This window comes from Dama dama, chromosome 15 (assembly GCF_033118175.1).
Source record: "Dama dama isolate Ldn47 chromosome 15, ASM3311817v1, whole genome shotgun sequence".
In the NCBI taxonomy this organism is placed as follows: domain Eukaryota; kingdom Metazoa; phylum Chordata; class Mammalia; order Artiodactyla; family Cervidae; genus Dama; species Dama dama.
Genome location: NC_083695.1, coordinates 56,663,182 through 56,684,759, shown reverse-complemented (window position 1 = coordinate 56,684,759; position 21,578 = coordinate 56,663,182). Strand labels below are relative to the sequence as shown.

General features: G+C 42.4%; 1 long non-coding RNA gene across 1 annotated transcript; it reads right to left on the bottom strand.

Moving 5' to 3' along the window:
- Positions 1–359: 359 nt before the first annotated feature.
- On the bottom strand, positions 360–19,280 carry LOC133070697 (uncharacterized). Its single transcript, XR_009696200.1, has 3 exons — positions 19,218–19,280; positions 3,402–3,462; positions 360–536 (listed from the first exon to the last, which is right to left on the bottom strand). It is a non-coding gene; the product is annotated as an uncharacterized LOC133070697 (long non-coding RNA).
- Between the last annotated feature and the right edge of the window lie 2,298 nt (positions 19,281–21,578).

The window sequence follows — 21,578 nt, the reverse complement described above, 5'->3', positions numbered from 1 at the left end:
AGCACCACAGTTTGAAATCATCAATTATTTGGCGCTCAGCCTTCTTTATGGTCCAAATCTCACATCCTTACATGATTACTAGAAAAACCATAGCTTTAACCAGATGGACCTTTGTTGGCTAAGTGATATCTCTGCTTTTTAATATGCTGTCTAGGTTTGTCATAGCTTTTCTTCCAAAGAATAAACATCTTTTAATTTCATTGCTGCAACCACTGTCTGCAGTGATTTTGGAGCCCAAGAAAATAAAATCTGCCACTGTTTCCATTTTTTCCCATCTATTTGCCATGAAGTGATGGGACTGGATGCCATGATCTTAGTTTTTTTGAATGCTCAGATTTAAGCCAGCTTTTTCACTCTTCTCTTTCATCCTCATCAAGAAGCTCTCTACCATTAGGGTGGTATCATCCTGCAATTAGGGTGGTAGGCTTTCTACCATTAGGTGGTATCATCTGCATATCTGAGGTTATTGATATTTCTCCTGGCAATTTTGATTCCAGCTTGTGATTCATCCAGCCTGGCATTTCACATGATGTACTCTGCATATAAGATAAACAAACAGGGTGACAATATATAACTTTGACATACTCCTTTCTCAATTGAAGTTAAAAGATGCTTACTCCTTGGAAGGAAAGTTATGACCAACCTGGATAGCATATTTAAAAGCAGAGACATTACTTTGCCAACAAAGGTCCATCTAGTCAAGGCTATAGTTTTTCCAGTAGCCATGTATGGAAGTGAAGTTGGACGGTGAAGAAAGCTGAGCGCCAAAGAATTGGTGCTTTTGAGCTGTGGTGTTGGAGAAGACTCTTGAGAGTCCATTGGACTGCAAGGAGATCCAACCAGTCCATCCTAAAGGAGATCAGTCCTGGGTGTTCATTGGAAGGACGGATGTTGAAGCTGAAACTCCAATACTTTGGCCACCTCATGCGAAGAGTTGACTCATTGGAAAAGACCCTAATGCTGGGAAGGATTGGGGGCAGGAGGAGAAGGGGATAACAGAGGATGAAATGGCTGGATGGCATCACCAACTCAATGGACATGGGTTTGGGTGGACTCCGGGAGTTGGTGATGGACAGGGAGGCCTGGCATGCTGCGATTCATGGGGTCGCAAAGAGTCAGACACAACTGAGCGACTGAACTGAACTGATGTTGAATACCTGACACAATGTTATAAATCAACTATACTTCCTAGAAAATAAATAAAAATAAAATGTGCAATTTGTAAGCACATATATATATACCAAGTATTTAACCTTTTAGGAAACTACCAAACTGATTCCAGAATGGCAGTTACCACTTTACAATCCTACCAGCAGTGTACAAGAGTTCCATTTCTCTGAATGCTTGCTAACACTCAGTATGGCCAGTCGTTTTAATTTTAGCCATTTTAATAGTTGTGTAGTGATATCTTCCTAGTGGCTCAGTTGGTAAAGCATCTGTCTGCAATGCAGGAGACCTGGGTTTGATCCCTGGGTTGGGAAGATCCCCTGGAGAAGGGAATGCCAGCCCACTCCAGTACTCTTGCCTGGAAAATCCGATAGGTGGAGGAGCCTGGTAGGCTGCAGTCCATGGGGTCGCAAAGAGTCAGACATGATTGAGTGACTTCACTATCACTTCACCAGTGATATCTCACTGTGGTTTTAATTTGCATTACTTTACATTCCCTTAAATATATTCCTTACTTCAGTTGAATATCTTTTTATGTGTTTGTTTGCTGTCCATATATCTCATTTGCTTAAGTGTCCATTTAAATCTTCTGCCCAATTTTATTGGGTTATTTATTTTCATATTATTGAAGTTTTATTATTTTCCAGAGTTCTTTCTGTAAACTTTATACATGTCCTTTATCAGATATGTGATTTTCAACTATTTTCTTCCAATCCATGACTCAGCTTTCATTCTTCTAACAGTATATTCCAAAAACACAAATTTTTAATTTTTCTAGAGCCCAACTTATTTTTTTTTCATGTGATCATGATTTTGGTGTTTTAGCTAAGAAATTTTTGCCTAACCCAAGATCATAAAGATGTTCTCGTATATTTTCTTTCTCCCATTTTAGAATGCTGGGAATAATTTTAAATTCTATGAGTTCTCTTTAGGCCAAACAAACACATCTATGGACTCCATGTAATGTGTGGATCACCTGTTTATAATCTGTTATTTCTAACATGATCCCTCAGATCCCCATTTTTTATCTAAATATAAATATATTTTTAAATCCTAAAATCCCAAATTTTATATCATGCAACCCTAATGAGTCCCTTTCTGAAATTTTTCACAGCACGTCATCTCTCACAAGTAACTGTGATAAGTCTCACTCAGGCTCATCTTTTCCTTACACAGATCAATACTTTCTTTTTAAAAAGTATTGGATGTGGGACTTCCCTGGCAGTCCAGTGGTTAAGACTCCACACTTGCAATGCAGGGGTTGCAGGTTCCATCCCTGGTCGGAAAATTAAGATCCCACATCATGCTCTGTGGTGTGGTCAAAAATAAATAAATAAATAAACACGGAGAGAAGTTAAAAAAAAAAAGTGCTGGAAGTCTGAATTTTTTTATTGAGTAATGAGAAAAAGAGTAAATGATGACTTACTTCTTCTGAATTTGAATTTACTTGGACTTCTGGTCAGATGAAAATGACCTTCACTAACACAATGTATTAACAATCTACCACATCAGCCAACTATTACTGACCTTTAACTAATAAGAAAACTGGTGAGAGGGGTTAAAAGGGAAGGGGCAGAGGGAAATCAGACTTTTCTGTTTAAATTTTGCTTGCAGGTGATCAGGTCAGCACTAGTTGAGGCACTTTATTCTTCAGTGCTTTCTCAGAACTCCCCCCAAAAAATGATTTCAAAAGCACTTGGCTAAATAAATGTTCTTTCTTTAACATGGGCTCTCCAGCTTAGTGTTCTTAATATACTGGAGAAGATAAATTTCTGGCCCTGGGCAGATGCTGAAAACTTTTTTGTGTAGTCAACAGAGAAAGTGTGTTCTTAGCCCCTCTGGCATTGTTCTGAAATCCACACATGATGCAGGAAATTAGTTGTCTCATGTCCAAATACTGTTCACGAGAACAGTTTTTTTTAATGTGTTCAGACACCACGAAAATGCAGGGTGCAGTTCAGAATGTGTGATGTGTCCTGTGAGGTTGGAGCTTAAGAATGTCACTGCGTGGATGGGCAGACCACAGGCGAGGGAGAGCAGGAAGCTAGCAGAGCCTTCTATTGGGAAAAAGCCTTGCTGGACCCTCTGAAACTATGACAGCGTTAAACATCAGGAAATCAAATAGAGCAAAGACAACTATTGAGCCACGGTGCTCTGTAAGTGCATAAAATTTCTCTTCTATTAAAGATGAGAGGCTGATTTGGACCAAAGACTGTAAAATTCACAAAACTTACATTGGTGACTCTGCTACTCTGTTGATCATTTCGATAATGGTTCAAAAGCAGTCCTGAACTCCTGTAAAAAAAAAAAAAAGCACTTTCAGAGAAGTGAAAGTTTTCCAATGCCCTTACAGGAGAATATTGCCTCTGAACCCTTTTCATCTCCTCTTCCAGGGCATTTGCAGTATTCTCAAAGTGGTAGGCCAGTTTATGTTCCCTCTGAAGCCATTCCATGCTACTGGGCTTATTTAGCAAAAGAAAGAAAGAAAATTCACAGGACCAGCAAGAGGTTAAATGTCTTGGAACTTCCAGTGTGTTAACAATTCAGCCTCAAACACCCTGTGGAACCTCACGTCCTCAGTTTTGCCCCAGCCACCAAGTACCCTGTATTTCAAGTACCTCCATTTTTTTTTTTTTTTTTTTTCAGCATTTAGTACTTGTCCTCAATCAGCCTGTCACAACCCAGAATGAAGCTACTCATTCTTGGTTTTAATCCAAGGTATGGAAGGTTTAAATAAATATGAACTGAGGAGCAACTTTCCTAGCAAACTCCATTACAACAGAACTTGAAGAAATTATAAGATCTGTTGTTATCTTAAGGATTTCCTCCACATCCTCACAGAAAGGATGGTCGAAAAGCAAGAGTTTTGGACGTTGTTTTTCTGAAGTGTGTGGAGAGATTATAGTTTGGCTAGGAGGAAATTTAAATATTTTATTTAGTAGAAAACATATTGCCCACTATGGAGCAAGGTGTCCGTTTTATGTTGGTTTATTAGTCCTGGGTGACTTGGCCTGGTAAGGAAAGCACAAACTTTGGGATTTATGGCAAGTTTGCCACTTGATGTCTGTGTGGCCTTGAGCAATTGTTGTGACTTCTCTGAAACTCAGCATCGTCACATACAAGGAGGACTGCTGACATCCAGCCCAGATGGTTGGTATGAGGACTCAGGGATCTTCAAAAGCCAAGCAGGTACCCAGGTATCACGGCTGTTATGCATCTGCTCTCAAAACACTGTCAATTCTATTGGAGCTGTCACCCTCATATCTTATAAGTGCTTATTTCACCTCTGATTTCCCCCAATACTTTTTAGGGAACGGAAAGTGTCTTATCAGCTCATCTTTGCATCATTCATCTTACAGAAGCCCAGTGAAGAAGAAGCATTCATTAAATATTTTTGGAAGGAAGGGAAGAATGAGTTGATTAGAAGAGTGATTAAATGATTAAAAGCATTTACTTTGGAGTCAAATTGGATTTCAAATCTGAACATTGCAACTCACCAGCTGGCTGATTTTGGGGCAGGTTATTCAACTTTCATCTATAGAAAAAAAGATAACATCTACCTCAAAGAGTTGTGATAAGGGTTACGAGATTAATTTTGCAGAGAGTTTAGCATAGTTTTCAACACGTGGGAAGCACTCAGTGACTGTTATTCTCATTATTATTATATAGTTTACTGGAACTCATCTTAAACCTGATTGACACTTTGCAAATGATTGGATAACAGTTGCCTTGGTCCTTGCTGAATGAAATAGTCATGGGAATCCTGTGATCACTAGACACAAGTTATAAATAATCATTGCTCTCCTGGAACTGCACACCAGAGAAATTGGGCCACCACTGTCACCAACAAGCCTGACCCTGTTGTCAGTGAGGAATTTTAACCAATTCAGACAGCGCTTATCTGAACAGCGCTTATGCAATGTTCTGAACATTTGAACAGTGCTTATCTGTAAGTTCAAGGCACAGGGCTGAGGGTTCTGAAGCTTTCAGATATAAATTGCACTCTGCCCTCCAGGAGCTGGTAACTCATAAATTGCTCTAAGAAAAGGCAGACGGTGATCAAATGTTCCAATCAAACTGCAGACCATTCTCTGTACCCAAAGGGTGAGAAGGGGTGACCTGCTAATTGGGGGAAAATGGGTTCTGGGTTCAAATCCCTGTCTCACTGTTTTCTGGCTGGGCAAAACTTTATCTCCTCATATGCAAAGTAAGAGTGCTTGGAATGGTGGGAACATTAGATGAGATCATACTTGCGGCTAGACGTAACATCTGGTCAGTGCTCAATAAACAGTAGCCATTATTATTGTTGCGGCTGGTTTTATTACCTGGCTAGTATTATTTTAATTGGATAATAGTAATATTGTTACAGGTATTAATACACAAGATAATAACACTACTGAAAGTGAAAAGTGGAAGTGAAGTCACTCAGTCGTGTCCAACTCTTTGTGACCCCGTGGACTGTAGCCCACCAGGCTCCTCCGTCCATGGGATTCTCCAGGCAAGAATACTGGAGTGGGTTGCCATTTCCTTCTCCAGGGGATCTTCCCGACCCAGGGATTGAACCCAGGTGTCCCGCATTAGCAGGCAGATGCTTTAACCTCTGAGCCACCAGAGAAGCCAAATAACACTACTGGCCTATTAAAACTAGCAGGAATGCATGTGTGCTAAGTCGCTTCAGTCATTTCTGACTCTTTGTGACCCCATGAACTGTAGCCCACCAGGCTCCTCTGTCCAAGGGATTCTCCAGGCAAGGATACTGAAGTGGGTTGTCGTGCCCTCCTCCAGGGGATGTTCCCAACCAAGGGATCAAACCCATGTCTCTTACGTCTAACCTACATTGGCAGGCAGATTCTTTACCACTAGTGTCAACTGGGAAGCCTCATCTCTATAAAACAGTAGCTAATATTATTATAATATTAATCAGCATATTACTTCAAGCTGTATATGAGGGCTCAGATGGTAAAGAATCTGCCTGCCAATGCAGGAGACTTGGGTTCCATCCTTGGGTCAGAAAGATCCCCTGGAGAAAGGAATGGCCACCCACTCCAGTATTCTTGCCTGGAAAACCCCATAAATACAGGAGCCTGGTGGGCTACAGTTCATAGCATCACAGAGTCGGACATGACTGAGCAACTAAGCTCTCTCTCTATGTATATACACATAGATATTCTATGTATAATGGTATAACTACATAAACTATGAAAAAAAAAACTAACAGTATAATAATAGTATTTGTAATGTGGTAAGTGCCTCATGGAGCATCTGTCATTCAGCTCAGTCTTGAAAAATGGATATATTTAAGCAATCCTTGGCTGTTTCATCATGTCTAAAGAATGAAAGGTGTTCTTACCTGATGCCTTTCCAAGTTTCTAATCAGTTCTAGGTTTTCTCTACTATAATGTGAAGGACCACTTGCAGAAGTTTCCATTAGTGAAGGGTTAATGAGTATGAGGCCTGGAACCAAGAACTGTCAGGGGGGAAGGACAGAAAGCAATCCCTGTTCAACACAAATTCCCCAGGTCACTGCTTTCCCATTTTTTGCTACTTTGCCTCACACACCCTGACATCCCACAAGACAGCCAGGGCAGCACTGATCAGAGCACTCCACACACTATAAATATTCGCTTCACAATTACTATATTATTAGTATTTATGTTGAAAACAAATTCCCCTTTGGGATTCCCATTCAACTCTATTGGCACCTGGTGGATCCTTTAATATTTAAGTTCCTCCATCTTCAAAGATCCACATCAGAGTCTTTCCTGAGGCTGGCTGAAAGTTCTTGCACCTGGGAATTTCCCTTGTGGCAGGAAACTCTAAATGGGGAATGTTTCATGCAAAAAAAGAAATATTCAAGGGAGCAGATAAGGCTAAGTGGAGGGGAGTGTGAGTCCTGAAGTCTAAAAACCACACAGAAAGATTTAAATTAGTCTGCCTCCACCCCTTTCCCCATTCCCATTAGAGGTTTATAAAACAAGTGTGTGCGTGTGTGTGTGTCTATATGTGTGTTTGAGTGTGTGCATGTGGGTGTGCTTATATACATGTGCACATGCAAGAATTAGGAAGGGAGCAATAAATCAGAACTGAAATTTGCATGGACTTCCCAGAAAATATTTCATGAAGTGTGTGTGTAAAATAAATCTAAGGCAGCCATTCTCAAACTTCAATGAGCAGAAGAACCACTGGGAGAAACAACGAAAATTTACATTTCCACCCCCAGAGAACCTGGTTTATGAGGTCCAGACTAGAGCTCTGGAATCTTTATTTTTCACAAGCATCCCATGTCATTCCAGTGCAAATGGTCCTTGAACCACTCTGTAAAATGCTAGTCTAAGCTTTATATTTTTTCTCTTTTTATATTATTTTTTATCATATTCGTGGACGAGGGAATAACTTTTAAGTATTTTCCCCAATTTTCCCACTAAGCCTGAGTCCCATCATTGCCACGACTGGGGCATTGCCACGACTCATTTTCGGAAACTATTTAGTCTCTAAAACCTAAAGTCCCTTTGTGTTGGGTAAGGCTGGGGCAAGTGTAATAGGGACTACTTTACTCTGGATCTCAGTTAGACAAAGACAGAAAATACCAGAAAGGTTATTTCTTCAGAGGTTTTCCACCAAGAGCAGTTTAATCTAAGGGAAGTCAGCTAAGCTGGGTCTCCTGCAAGCTACCCGTCCCTTGTGAACGTAAAAGTGAGTGGTTAACTTCTGCGCAGAGCACGCGGGCCACAGAAACACAAATGCATGAGCCGGTGAGGCGGGGGCGGCTGGCGGGGAGGCGGAATCCAGGGCTGTGACTTGCTACATGTGAGCAGCGTGGGATGAACCCACAGGACCCAAGACCCAGTCAGATAATGCAGGAGCCTGACCTCATCCTGTCCTGGGGTTCGCCTTTTCTTGGCTTCCCCGGGGACACCCCAGGCGCCTGTTGTGAAGGAGGGAAACTTGAAAGCATGAATTACAATGTCCATTGGGTCTGCATTTGAAGTTGAATGATCTCTGCTCCTGGATTAGGTGGAAGAAGAAGAAAGGAAGGTTTCCCAGAACCTGGAACTAGACATGGTCCCTCAGAGGAAGCCCTGCCTGCCGTGGAACAGAGTGAGGAAAATGAGAGATTCTGAATTTAGTGGCAGCAGTAAATACCCTCACAGGAAACTTGAAGACCAAGAAATGCTCTTATCTGGGAAAGTTGTCCCAAGGTTGTTAGAACAGCAGTTAACCACCCCCCTCACTCTACCTGCTGTTTTCACATCTATGGATTTCAATTTCTTTTGTGAAATAAACATATCAGAACCAATGATGTCTTTGACCCTCCAATCCTAACACCTGAAAAATTATTGCTTTATCCAAGTTGAGAGCCAGAGAACTATCTTAGGATTTGCTACAATGATCTTTGTAGTTGAAAATGTTATCTATTACCATATCACAAACAATTCCAAAATGTTGTGGCTTAAAGCAACTGCTTTATTTTGTTCCCAATTTTGTTGGGAATTTAGGAAGAGTTCACTCTGGTGGTTTATCTCTGATCCCAACTGGGGCTGGAGGATCTATTTCTGAGATTCTGGAATTGCTTCTCACTCACCTAATAGATGCCACAGTGCATGTTCTCACTCTCTCTTTCCATCTCTTTCCTTCCTTCCCTCCATCTCTCTCATCTCTGTCTCACTCCTTTGGTTGCAACTCACCTGCCAGGACCCTCACGTGCCTCCTGCTTCCCACAGCCTGGCAACTGCAGCAAGGGTGGACTTCCCACATGAAGCCTTGATTTTGCAAAAGACCAAATCAGAAACTGCTGATCCTCTTAAATGCAAGGCCCAGAGCCAGCCCAACATCATCTCCACACACTCTGTTGGTCAAAACATCACAAGCCAACTCAGATTTAAATGGAGAGCTAGAACTCTCTGCTCCATGGGAGAAGAATCAGAAAATGCCAAGCTATCTTCAATCTTCCATGGTCAGCACTAAATAGAAATCGATTCCCAACATCACTAAATCTACCCCATGGCAATGACTCCCCCCCCAAAAGAAAAGTTTGTTCTTTCACAAAACTGCTAAGATTCAGATTTCTTAAAACAAGAGGGCTGTTTTGGATATCCACTGATTGTTCTCTGGCCTCTTCATACCCAGTTAAGAAGCCAAATGTGTGGAAGTTCAGGTTCATGAAGATGCTGTTTCCAGACAGAAAAGTTGTACTAAAATAAATACTGATATCTGTCTTTTAAACAGTGTTTTCAGGATTCATTTTAGCATAACTGACTTTTGTTTTGATAATGCGGAGTCCTTGGCTGTTTCAGAAAGAGCAGCAGAGGACGGGTTAAGAAGGATCCAGAAACTCTATGAGAGATTGTTACTGAGGACCACTCCATGGGGCCCAAGGAGAAGCTCATTTCTCAGTGCTCTGCTTATGGTGTTCAGTGTGATACAATTGCTCCCCTTGCAGTCTACACACAAACAGATCTTTGTTGCTCTGGGCGCAGCAAATTCTTTACTATGAATAATCTATGATAACACATGCTCCCTTTAGTTCCTTCTCAGTCTTGAGAGTATTGGAGCTCCCAAGAGAAAAAAATCAGTGCTCACAATAGGAATTAGATGCTAAAAATGCTCTCTTTAAGCATTGCTAGGGAAAAGAAATGGAATGGCACCATTTGACCTATGAATATGGTACAGGGAATGAATGGATGAATTTGGGACATAGACACAAAATGCCAGAGCAATAACAAGGCAGCATGTTGGAGTCTGAGGGCATCTGGGCCCTGGAATCACCTTGTCTGGGAACCTCATCACTTCCCAGTCAAAACACCTTGGACCAATAATTGAGCTTAGCTGCAAGTCGGTGTCTACAGAAGGAAGGAAAAGACCACAGGAGGAAGGTCTACCTCATAGGGCTGCTTGCTGAGGGTTAAATAAGATGATGTCTGCAGGGTATTCAGCATGTAATTTATATGTGTTTGTATTATTATTATCACCACATCACAGACTCACATACACTCACATTGCTCTTGAGATGTGCAAAGGAGATGTAGTTTCTTAATTTTTTCATCTCTGATCACTGCACGGGGTAGTTGGGAAGAGAAAATTTTAAGCATGTCAGTGAATGCTATCTCAATCTCTTCCAGTTTGAATTCTTTTTGGATGATACAATCTTATTTAGGTCATTGAGAATGTCTTCCCTTCCCACTTCTTCTTACCAAAAATGGATTCAATCTAAAGGGAAATGTGAAGGTCTGGGACCCACGACCTTGCTTTGGTTCCTGCTTGTCTCTGCAGTGGGGAGTGCCTTGTCTGGCAAAGTCTAGTAAGCACTCAACGTCTGTTATTATCATTGTGACTGCTGCTGACCAGCACCCACTGACAAAAACAGCTAGGTCTACTGCTTAACAACCACTATGAAGAGTTTACTGGGTAGGGACTAGGGAAGGAAGACATAGTGATGACATGTAATATCAGACTCAGACAGGCACCAGCTGGAGCTCAAGGAAGGTGCCATATTTGAAGAAAGAGGTAGGTATTAGTACCTTATGAAAAGTACCAGATGTTTGCTACTGACAAAAACTAGCATTCCTTGATTTATTTCACAAACATAACAGCTGCCATCTATATAACAATTATGATGGGCAGAGCACTTTATGTACATTATCTCTCCTTTCTCCCAGAAAACTCAACAGATGGTGAAATGGAGATTCAGAGAGGCTCATGAGCTCCCCAAAGTTGCACAGTGATTAAGTGGCAGAAGCTTGACTTCACTCTAGGACTGGACTGTCTTATACAAAACTCAGTGTGTAGAGATCAGAAGCTTACACTTTTCCCCAGAGTCATTCTTCATTAAAGCAGAAGCTGGTGGCTAACAACATGTTGTCAGTGAAGCCAACGTATAGAACCAGCCCTTGTAGCATTGTGAAGGGTCCAGAAAAAATGATCCATTCATCCTTAAACATACTGAGCTGAGAATTAAAATGTGAATTGGGGAGATAAGTGGATTAAGAGCATTGCCTAACAAGTAATTCACTCTGAAATTCAGTGGATTAAAGCAATAATCATTTATTCTTGCTCAGAGGTCTGCGGGTCAACTGGGTATTGGCCCATCTTGGTTGTGCTCAGCTAAGTGGCTCTAGATCCAGCTGCACTTGGCTCCAGGCTGCAGGTTCCCAGTGCATTTATCCAGGCCTGGGAAAGGGGGTGGGAACTCCCTGGGGAAAGCTTTTTGCATAGAAATGGGAGCAGTGATGCCTCTTAAAGCCCAAGTGCAGAGCTGGCACATGGTCCCTCCCACGCACGCCTTATTGACCAAAGCAAGTGACCAGCAGTACAAAAATGCACTCTGCCTTTCATGGGAGGGGCTACAGAGTCACGCCATAAAGTGTGAGGACAAAGAATCAAGGCCAATAATTCAATCTACCAAAGACTTTCTGATGAAGAGCAGCTAACATAGAGGGGGTGGTGTGGGCAGAGAGGATCTATAAAATCCCACTAACTTTCAAAAGATTTGCCAGAAAAATTTGCCTATGAATAAAACACCACATTTCCTCACTTCTCCAGCAGAGATAATGAAAGACAAACCCTCCCACCCTCCCACTTTCCTTTTCCTTTTCCTTAAAAAGTATACAAAATTGTAGGATGCCAGAATATTAGGCAAGGCTGGCTAAAAAGAGAGATTCCCTCCAGTCTCAAGTTTCAACCAAACAGCTGTGAAAAATGTATTCTCCTGCACTGGGGTCTCAGATCCCCATTTGGTGTTTTACCTACACCCCTAAAATCTGTAAACACCCAGACACCAGCCTAGCTGCTTGACAAATAGGAACAAGCGTGCGAATAAAACAAAAACAAAAGATCCTAGAAACACAAACCTGAAAGGACTGGGGCCAGATTTTATTGCAGAGGTCAGGATAGGCCTCTGAACCTGTCCCATTACTGGATATAGCTTTATTTACATTTCCTAGTGTTGGCTCTGCCGTTCTAATGACGGGGTTGTTCTTAAACTGGGGAGATACAGTTCCAACAGAATCTGGATTGCTTGTCTTTTCAATAGAGATCTCCTCTGGCATCATTTTCTGTGTTCTGCCTTTTTCATCCAAGTTCCACAGTGCCGGTTATTTCAGTTCCCAGGAAGCAGGGGTGCTAAGAGAGCGCTTTCTAGGGGTTCATGCAGTGTCTGGATACACCCCCCTCCCCATTCCCCATCTCTTACGGACTGTAGGAAAATTCTCCACATAGTTTAGTGCACAGGTCAACATCCAGATATCTTTTTGCGCCAAACTAGTGGGCCTATGGGTTGTACAGTACTGAATTCCAATCATTAAGGAGTTACAGATCTCCTACAGTGGACAGAGGATGAGATGGTTAGATGGCATCACCAGCTCAGTGGACATGGATTTGAGAAAACTCTGGGAGATAGTGAAGGACTGAGAAGCCTGGCGTGCTACAGTCCATGGGGTCTCAAAGAATTGGACATGATTTAGCGACTGAACAACAACAGTGGGCCTGGCAGTGATGCCAGATGAGAAAAGATAGCAAATGATGCAGAAATACATATTCTCAGAACAGAAAGAAATTACAATCTGTCCATCTATTAAGTTCTGAGCTGCTGTGTTGCACTCCCTCTGGGGAACTGGGGCTTAAGAATTTAGGGTTTCGCGTATAGAAACACAGACCCAAATCTGATAAGATAACTCATTTAACAAGCAATTAGAATGCATTTTTATCCTTTTCTTTTGCCAAAGAGTACCTTATCTGAGCTTTCTTTTCTTTTTACTTTTCCGTCTATGTCTCAAAAATATCTCTTCCTGGGTCAGAAAAAAGAAGTGCAGACCATGCAGATTGGCAGAGGGAGTGGCAACAGCACTGGGTGCCCACATCATGCAGAAGATACTTGGATCCAACACCCACCAGGTACCAGGGTGGATAGACTCACCCAAGTGCGCCCAAGGAACCTCACATGCTAGTGGGGACTTGTTTTTTTTCTAGGACATATGGATTATAGTAGGAAGGCAGTTAAGTTAAAATAGAGAGGGAAAGCAAACAAACAAAAAAGCAAACAAAGTTAAGGTAGAGTACTTTTCTTATATTGAAGCCACGTTCTGTGTGTGCCATTAATACACTGTCTCTGTGTATATGTGTTAGTCGCTCAGTTGTGTCCGACTCTTTGCAACCCCGTGGACTATAGCCCACTGGGCTCCTCTGTCCATGGGATTCTCCAGGCAAGAATACTGGAGTGGGTTGCCATGCCTCCTCCAGGGGATCTTCCCAACCCAGGGATCGAACCCAGGTCTCCCACATTGCAGGCATATTCTTTACCATCTGAGCCACCAGGGAAGCCCACACTGTACCTAGTTATTTAAAAATAAATATTTCTAAAATACATAAGTAAGCGCTGTTGTCCAACACAGTGTTGGATGCATAATGATCCCCTTGGGCATCATGAAAACATCCAAATTTCAATAAGTACATCCAGCGAATAGCCCAGGAGTCTCTATTTTAATTCTTTCTTCAAAAGATGTGGTTCATGATGAACAGGACTCTGAAAACCACTGATCTGACTACCTCTCTGCTTTTCTGTGGTTTATGTCGCTTGGATCATGGCCTGTTTCTGACTGTACGAGTGAGTGACAGTACATTGCTTATTTCCTCTTTTCAGAAATCATTTTTCTAGCCCTGGTGACAGTCCTTCCCAGTTGGTTCCAGACAAGCAAGATATCACCTGAATGTTAGAGAGACTGGCATGAGCCATTTTATCCCAAGATTCAGAGCAAAACATTGGAGACCTCTAGATCAGTGGTCCTTAACCGGTAGTGGCACTGTCTGGAGATACAGGATGCCTGGTTATCCCAGTCTCAGGAGGAAGGGCCAGTTAGGGAGGATGCTACTGCATTTGGTGGGTAGAAGCAGAGAAGCAGCTCAACACCCTGCCAGGCACAGCCATCAACAGCAAAGTGACCCTGCACCAAATGCTCACTACTACGCTGAGATGGAGAAATTCTGCTTTAGATCCAGCTGTTCACCAAAGGGGATGTGGAGAGACTTACAACCTTTCTCCATGTGCTCAGAGGTATGGTGAGCCCAGATGGTAGAGGGCCTTGAATGCCATACTTAAGCATATAGACACTGTTCCATATTCAGTGAGCTTAGAAAAATAAGAAAATCACCTGAGTCTGCAGAACAATTAGCCCAGAGGGGACTCAGTCGTGATAAGTCAAAGCAAAATAAATAGCTCCCCACAGTTGTACGTATGTTGAATTTTGACACTAAAGAAACCACATCATAGTGGAGCAGTGACTCTAACTGATTGATTTTGGCAGATATTTCTTAGCGCAAACTTGTTCAGATGTGGCCAGAGACATGAGTAAAACAATGCAGTCCCTGCCCTCAAATAAATTGTTTTCTATGGGTGGAGATCATGTCTACACCAAGAGCTATTACACAAAGAGAAATGAAATAGAAAAAGGGAATCCCGTATCTTCTGATGGGCAAGGAGTAGGTGGGCATAGTTGGGAAAGCAAGTGTGATCATATTTAGTTTGGACTTAAAAGTAAGTATGAGAGTAACCAAGCACATGGAAAGGTTATTCAAGCAACGATTCAGAGGCAACAATGTCCTAGGCCACCTGAGGATGGTGATTCCAGAAGAGTGGAGATGAAGGTATATATTGACATGTGAGGGAGACAGGAGAGGTTGGCCCACTTTGGGAAAGTTTTTTTCTTTTTTTTTTTTTAACAAAGTTTACGGCTCTTTCATGTTTTCATATTGGTTGTTTTTATCTAAATATTTACTTATTTTTGGTTGCAGTGGGTCTTCTTTGCTCCGTGTGGGTTTTCTAGTTGCAGAGAGTGGGACTGCTCTCTAGTTGTGATACACAGACTTCTCATTGCAGTGGCTTCTCTTGTTGCCTGCAGAGGCTGTAGGCACTTGAGCTTCAGTAGTTGTGGCTCAAAGATTCAGTAGTTGTGGCGCACAGGCTTAGTTGTTCCACAGCATGTGGATCTCCCTGGATCAGGGATTGAACCCATGTCCCCTTCACTGGCAGACAGACTCCTAGCCACTATACCACCAGGGAAACCCCAAGGGAAAGTTTTGACTGCTTGATTAATGTATGAGGCTTTTCTCTGAAAGCAATAATGGGCCATTCAAGTCTTAGGTCCCAGGAGATTCTAATCCCTAATCTAATTCTTTTTGCTCTAAACAGTTCTTGTGCAAAGTCAATAGGCATCTGACTTTGGTGAGGTCTAGCCCTACACCTTCATCTGTTTTATAGCTGCTGACTTGGCTTTCTGGAAGGCCTGTTGAATATTGGAGCTGGGTAACAGGTAAGAACATTTGGTAGTTAGAAGGTCTTAGCAGGAGTTTGGGGAGAAGAATTTCTAGCTTACACAGAAACACTACCATCCTAAGCATCGTGGAGCCAGATTTCTGGCTCTCATTAATCCCAGGAGCTCACAGGCCACCTCTTCTTCTTAACAAAGCCAGCATTTTGCTATCAGATAAGTTCACTGGGCCCTGCCATAGGCTGAGGCAGTCTGTGCTAACTCAGCGTCAGTAGAGATTGAGGGTTGGTTGCTTCCTTCAACAGGGTGCCTCCAACTAAGCTATTTCAATCTTTAAAATTAGCAAGTAATTGCTCAAGCAAAAATATAAATACAAAGCCTTCTTCATTGGCAGGCAGATTCTTTACCATTGAGCCACCAGGGGTCTCTTATAAATACAAAAGGCAGATTTTATACAAATATGAAAAGAAATAGAGGACAGCATAGCAAGTGGCAGATATCCCCCTGGAGAAGGAGAGTATGAGGACCAAATCAGTAGAAGAAAACCTCTGATGAATGTTGAACAGTTGGGGAACTGCCTCCATGTGCCTGAAACCACATTTCTAGTTGTGTTCCATGAGATGCACTTGGGCTCAGTTCAATCCCTGGGTGAAGAAGATCCTCTTGTGGAGGAAATGGCAACCCACTCAAGTACTCTTGCCTGGGAAATCCCATGGACAGAGGAGCCTGGCAGGCTACATCCCACGGGATCTCAAAGAGTCCGACACGGCTGAGCAACTAAACAACTAAAAGACACACTTGAGTTCCTTGAGACCACTGTGTTTCATGAAAACAAATCTATAGTCAAGTAAGCTTGGGAAATTCCAAATAATACCTTATACCCTCCACAATCTCTAAGGATGTTTCAAAATTCTCCCACAGAGTAGCATACTACATATTTTAAGTATTATATTAAAGGGAGAAAAAATGTGTTTTAATTTGATCAACCCAGATTTTCCAAACAAACTTATTTTACTTGGAAATCTCTTTATGTCTTTTGTAATAGCACACCTACTAACATTTCAAGGTACTGAGGTGTTAAACAAGCATTTACTATGTACCAGGGACTGTTCTAAACACTTTACAAAATATTAGTCCATGTCACCCTTGAAACATACCTAAGAGGAAGATAGGATGGATTTATTTTGCCAGATGAGATGCCCAGCAGGGGAGCAGTGAGGGCAATTTGCCTGTACCATCCAGGCAACAAGATTCCTCAGTGCAAATTTTCAAACCAGCACGTGGAACATAGTGTTCCAGCCCCAGGAGGGGCTGTCCTGGGATAGAACGTGGAGGCATTTGGTTTCTTATTGAGAAGCTCCCTCATCTGTTTGTACTACTTTTTGATATGCCTTTGGTATCTATGTTCTGGTTTAACAAATGTTCTCTATCATAATGGGCCATAGGCAGGGACTTCCCTGGTGGCCCAGTGCTGAAGAATCCACCTGCCAATGCAAGGGACATGGGTTCCAGCACTGGTCTAGGAAGATCCCACATGCCAAGGACCAACAAAGCCCGTGGTCTGCCACAACTACTGAGCCTGAGCTCTAGAGCCTGTGGGCTACAGCTACTGAGCTCTTGTCCTGCAACTACTGAAGGCCACGTGCCTACAGCCAGTGCTCAGCAACAAGAGAGGCCGCCATAAAGAGAAGCCCGTGCCCCTCAACAAAGAGCAACCCCCATTCGCCGCAACTAGAGAAAGCCCACACAAAGCAGTGAAGACCCGGTGCAGCCAAAAATAAATAAATCAATAATGAGCCGCAGGCAGAGGTAGGGAAGAAGCCACATTATCCAACCCAGACTGAAAGGGCCACAGTGGACACTGCCAGCAACGTGGAAAAAAGCAAGGGACAACATGGACTCAGAGGAATGTTGAAACCAGGGTCAAGATTATAAATCCAGGACTGGTCCTATGGAGGGGACTTTCAGAAGCATCAGCCATGCCTCATATGTTACACACAAGTGAGAAAACTGGATCTGACAGAGTATGCACCTTGCCTGAGGCCTCACAGTTCCCACTGGGTACCTGCTTCCTGCTCTAGGACTTTCTCCTACAAGTAACTTCACCACTGCTAATGTAAAAGACGGAGAGTAGCTTAGACTGAGCCACTCTGCTGACAGAAGCAACCAAAAATCAGTGAACATGGAGTCATCATGGGATGCCTCTGCCCAAGATCATGGCCCCACTGACTTGTTTCCTTGCCCCCTAACCTCTGCACTTGGTTTCCAAGTGAGAAAATGAAAAGTCCAAAAGTCTGGTATACTTTTCTTAAACACAAAGTACAGTTCACCCTACAAAATCCCCTAGGATTGAGATCACAGACCACAGTAGACCACAGTTTCAAAATTTCACGATATTCCTACTTGCCACGGCAGGTAGACCGCGCTCTACAAGGAACACTGGAAAAGGGAGTGGAGAGTTTATGGGAGGTCAGAGATGAGCCCCCTTTGAAGGACGGTGTGGGTGGGAAGACTAGGGAGCCACTCCACAACTGCAGGAGCTGCCAAAAGTCTCTGCTGACAGAGCACACATCCTGCCCCACACACAGCACTGTCACTGAGCCATGGCCTAAGAGCCGGGGCCCATGGAGAAAGTTCCTGGCCCAGTTCTGTGGCTCCACTTCCAAGCCACGAATCAGGCCAGGCAGAGCCCAAGCAGGCCTGCCACTTGGCCCTGCGAACTTTTTTTCCACCCTGGTCCAGACTCCCCCTGACCCGGGTGCTCAGAGAGTTTGGTTCAGTAAGCAGTGTGGATGGCCACAAACAATATGGCAGACACAGCCCACTCAATGACTCCCAAAGCAGAACCCCACCGTGGAGCTGAGCTTTCCAGTTCTGATCCAAGAAGGTAGAAAATAAGTAAGCATAGGTGTGCATGAGCAGGGAAGAAGGAGGGAGGTGGAGTATACCTAGAATCCTATGCCCAACCAATTCAAGTCACAGAATGTTTATAGCCTACAAGGGAAACCAAAAAACCTTATACTATATGGACACTAGAAAAGCTGGTGTGAATTAATGAAGAGCCTCAATACTCTAGCTTACAGAAGAAGTCCCATTTTACTACACGTGGGCTCATGCAACATTTGTACCAATAGCAAGAGGAAAAGCAGAGTTAATCCACCCTTGAAATTCCACTTCCCTTGAAAAATCTTCCCTAATCTCTATAATCCACACAGACCTCCCTTCTCTGTGCCTGGGTCTCTAATGGCTCTGCTGATGTTTGTCTTATCAGCTTGGGTCAGCTGGGGTGTAGGCAGTAGGAGATGGGGCTCAAGTCTCAGTCAGGTGGCCAAGATCAGAACAGATGGTAAGTGAAAAGCCCAGGTCGAGAGAGAGAGAGAGAGAGAATGAGGCCCTTTCTCTAAGTCAGAGCAGAGGATGGGTGGAAAATCCAGGGAGACAAATCCATCTCAGGGAGCTAGGTATCTAAGATGAAGGCAGGAAAGGTCCAGAGCTCAAAAGGTCAGAGAAGTTGAAGAAAGAGTCCCAAAGAATGAGAACATTAAACTTAGGGTTGGTCCCAGGGTGGAGGCCGTTATCCCTCTGTGAGATCATGCTTCCTGCTATCATTTGTTCATCCCTGACCCACAGAAGGAGACAGACACGGGAATGGTTATAGTATTTTGAAAGTTGGCAACCAGCGGGTAGTGTGGTATTAAAAGCGTAGGCAGTCAGTATTTTAAATATGCCCACCACACTCAATTGAGACACCTGTAAACGTACAAAGAATGCAGAGAAAATCATTTCTCATACCTTAAGAACAACAAAGATGTCATACACTTCTATCCCCCAGTTCTTCACTGCACTACAGGCCCGGTCAAAGAGATGAGCCATCAGTCATTCAAAACTTCCTCGGTGGTCCAGTGGTTAGACACGGTGCTTCCACTGCAGAAGGTGTGGGTTTTCTTCCTGGTCTGGGAACTAAGATCGCACATGCCACATAGTGTGGCCAAAAACAGAATTAAAAAAAAACAAAAAACTTTTTTTTTTAATCAGTCATTGTTTCAGTGACAAAACTTTTGTCCCAGTCAGTCACTATGAAATTGTCATTTGGTCAACAAATATCTATTGACATCCACAATGCACCACATTCACAGCACAAGTGAATCCCCCACAGTGAATGTGGGGGGATAAGACCAGGAATCATCCCTGGCATTAGGAAGCTTCCCATACAGCCTAATGGAAACTTTTCCTCTTCCCCTTCCTTCCTTCTGTATATTTTCATTATCTTAGAAGAGTGATGTTCATAGTCATAGGTCAAATCTCATCACAGATTTTCTCTATAGCAAAGTTATTACTACACCTTCTTAGAGATCCAAACTGTTACTTTTCTTTGGTGCTCAACCTAAATTACATAGAATGAAAGGATAGGTTATTGACACTTCAATAAGTTATTAATACCACTTCAAAAATCACAAGTGAAAAAAATGTAAATAATTATAAACTGAAGGAAATAGTATTCAAATGTTAACCTCCCTTAAGAGCTTTTAAAGTCATATCTGAAATGTTTAAAAAATGTATATTCTTTCTTCTCTCTCTCTGTCTCTCCACACACATTCATTTAGATAGATAGATAGGAACATACATACAAATGGTTCTTTTTGTGTCCTTCAAATGTCCATCACTGCCATGAAAGCTGAGAATGTTAGAACTAAGAAAATGTGGGCAATGATGAAACTGAATTTCAATTATCATCAAACACTCAGTTTGAGAACTAAAACTTGTGTCTGTTGACTACTAGCAATGAAATGCTTCCATCAACATCATTTTAGGGGGTTACTTGAATCTAAAAGTAAGACTCTTGCACATAGAAAAAGCAGTTTGGCTCTCACAGAGCAGTTAAGAAGAGATTCCCAAAGTGTGATCATTTTAACTAGCAAAATAAAGGTCAAATGAACAATGAAATCTAAGTTATTTTTATATTACTTATACTTACTTATATTGTTCCGCTGGTGACTATAGTAATAATTGTCTCTTTTGTGCATTTCTTAGAAACTGCAGTTAGCTTTCTAAAAACCTAAATAATTCATTTGTAAATAAACCCCCAAAGCAACACAAATTAGTGTTGGGACTTTTTAATTGTGTGAGACTTCAGCCACTTGTTGTATTGTCTGGACCTTTTACACAAAGTGTGTCCTTGTAGCTCTAGTGCCTTTTAGGGTTTCATCCAGAAGGAAAAGTCATGTAACCACAATCTCTGCTAGAGAGTCACCTTTGGTATAGTACTCTGCTTGAAAGGCTGATTTTAAAATAAAATAGATATTGTAATAGAATACATCTGACATCAGAAATGTCATATTAACAGCACAGTTTAAGAAAAAAAATCCCTGATGCTGCCATGGTGAGAAAGGATGTTTTCACAGATGTCGTGGATGATTAGTTTATCAAAAAGAAAGGATGAAATCCATGGAATGTCAAATCTCAGTGCTTTTTAAAAATTTTATGTATTTATTTATTTTTTGGCTGTGCTGTTCAGGCTTTTCTCTAGTTGCGGAGAGTAGGGGCTACTCCTTATTATAGTGCGTGGGCTTCTCACTTCAGGGGCTTCTCTTGTGTGGAGCATGGGCTCTAGGCAAGTGGGCTTCAGTACTTGTGGCACACAGGCTTAGTTGCTCCTCAACATGGGGGAATCTATCTGGACCAGGGATCAAACCCATGTCTCCTGCATTTGCAGGGATATTCTTTACCACTGAGCCACCAGGGAAGCCCTTGAAGCACATTTCGAAAGACTTTAAGGTAGAGAAACAGCTGGGGCTTTATTTTCAAGTAAAGAACAAGGCGCATGACTAATAGAGGCACACAAATATTACAGGGCCGCTATGAAAAGGGTGCCTGTTTACTTTTATGCAACTGGAATACCAAACATATGGTCTTATAGTCCATGTGAAAGAACTGACTAAGGTTTTATCCCTGTGTTCTAAGAGTGAGAAGGTGAGAAGTGGATCAGGAAAAAAAAAACCAAAACGTGGACGTATTCATCATAAATATTCAAGTTCCCTTATGACAAGAAAGTTATCTCAGGCCTGGGTCTATTAGACTGAACATGCTGTGATAACAAACACTTGCCTAAATCTCAGGGATTTAACCAGACTCACAGACATAGAGAACAGACTC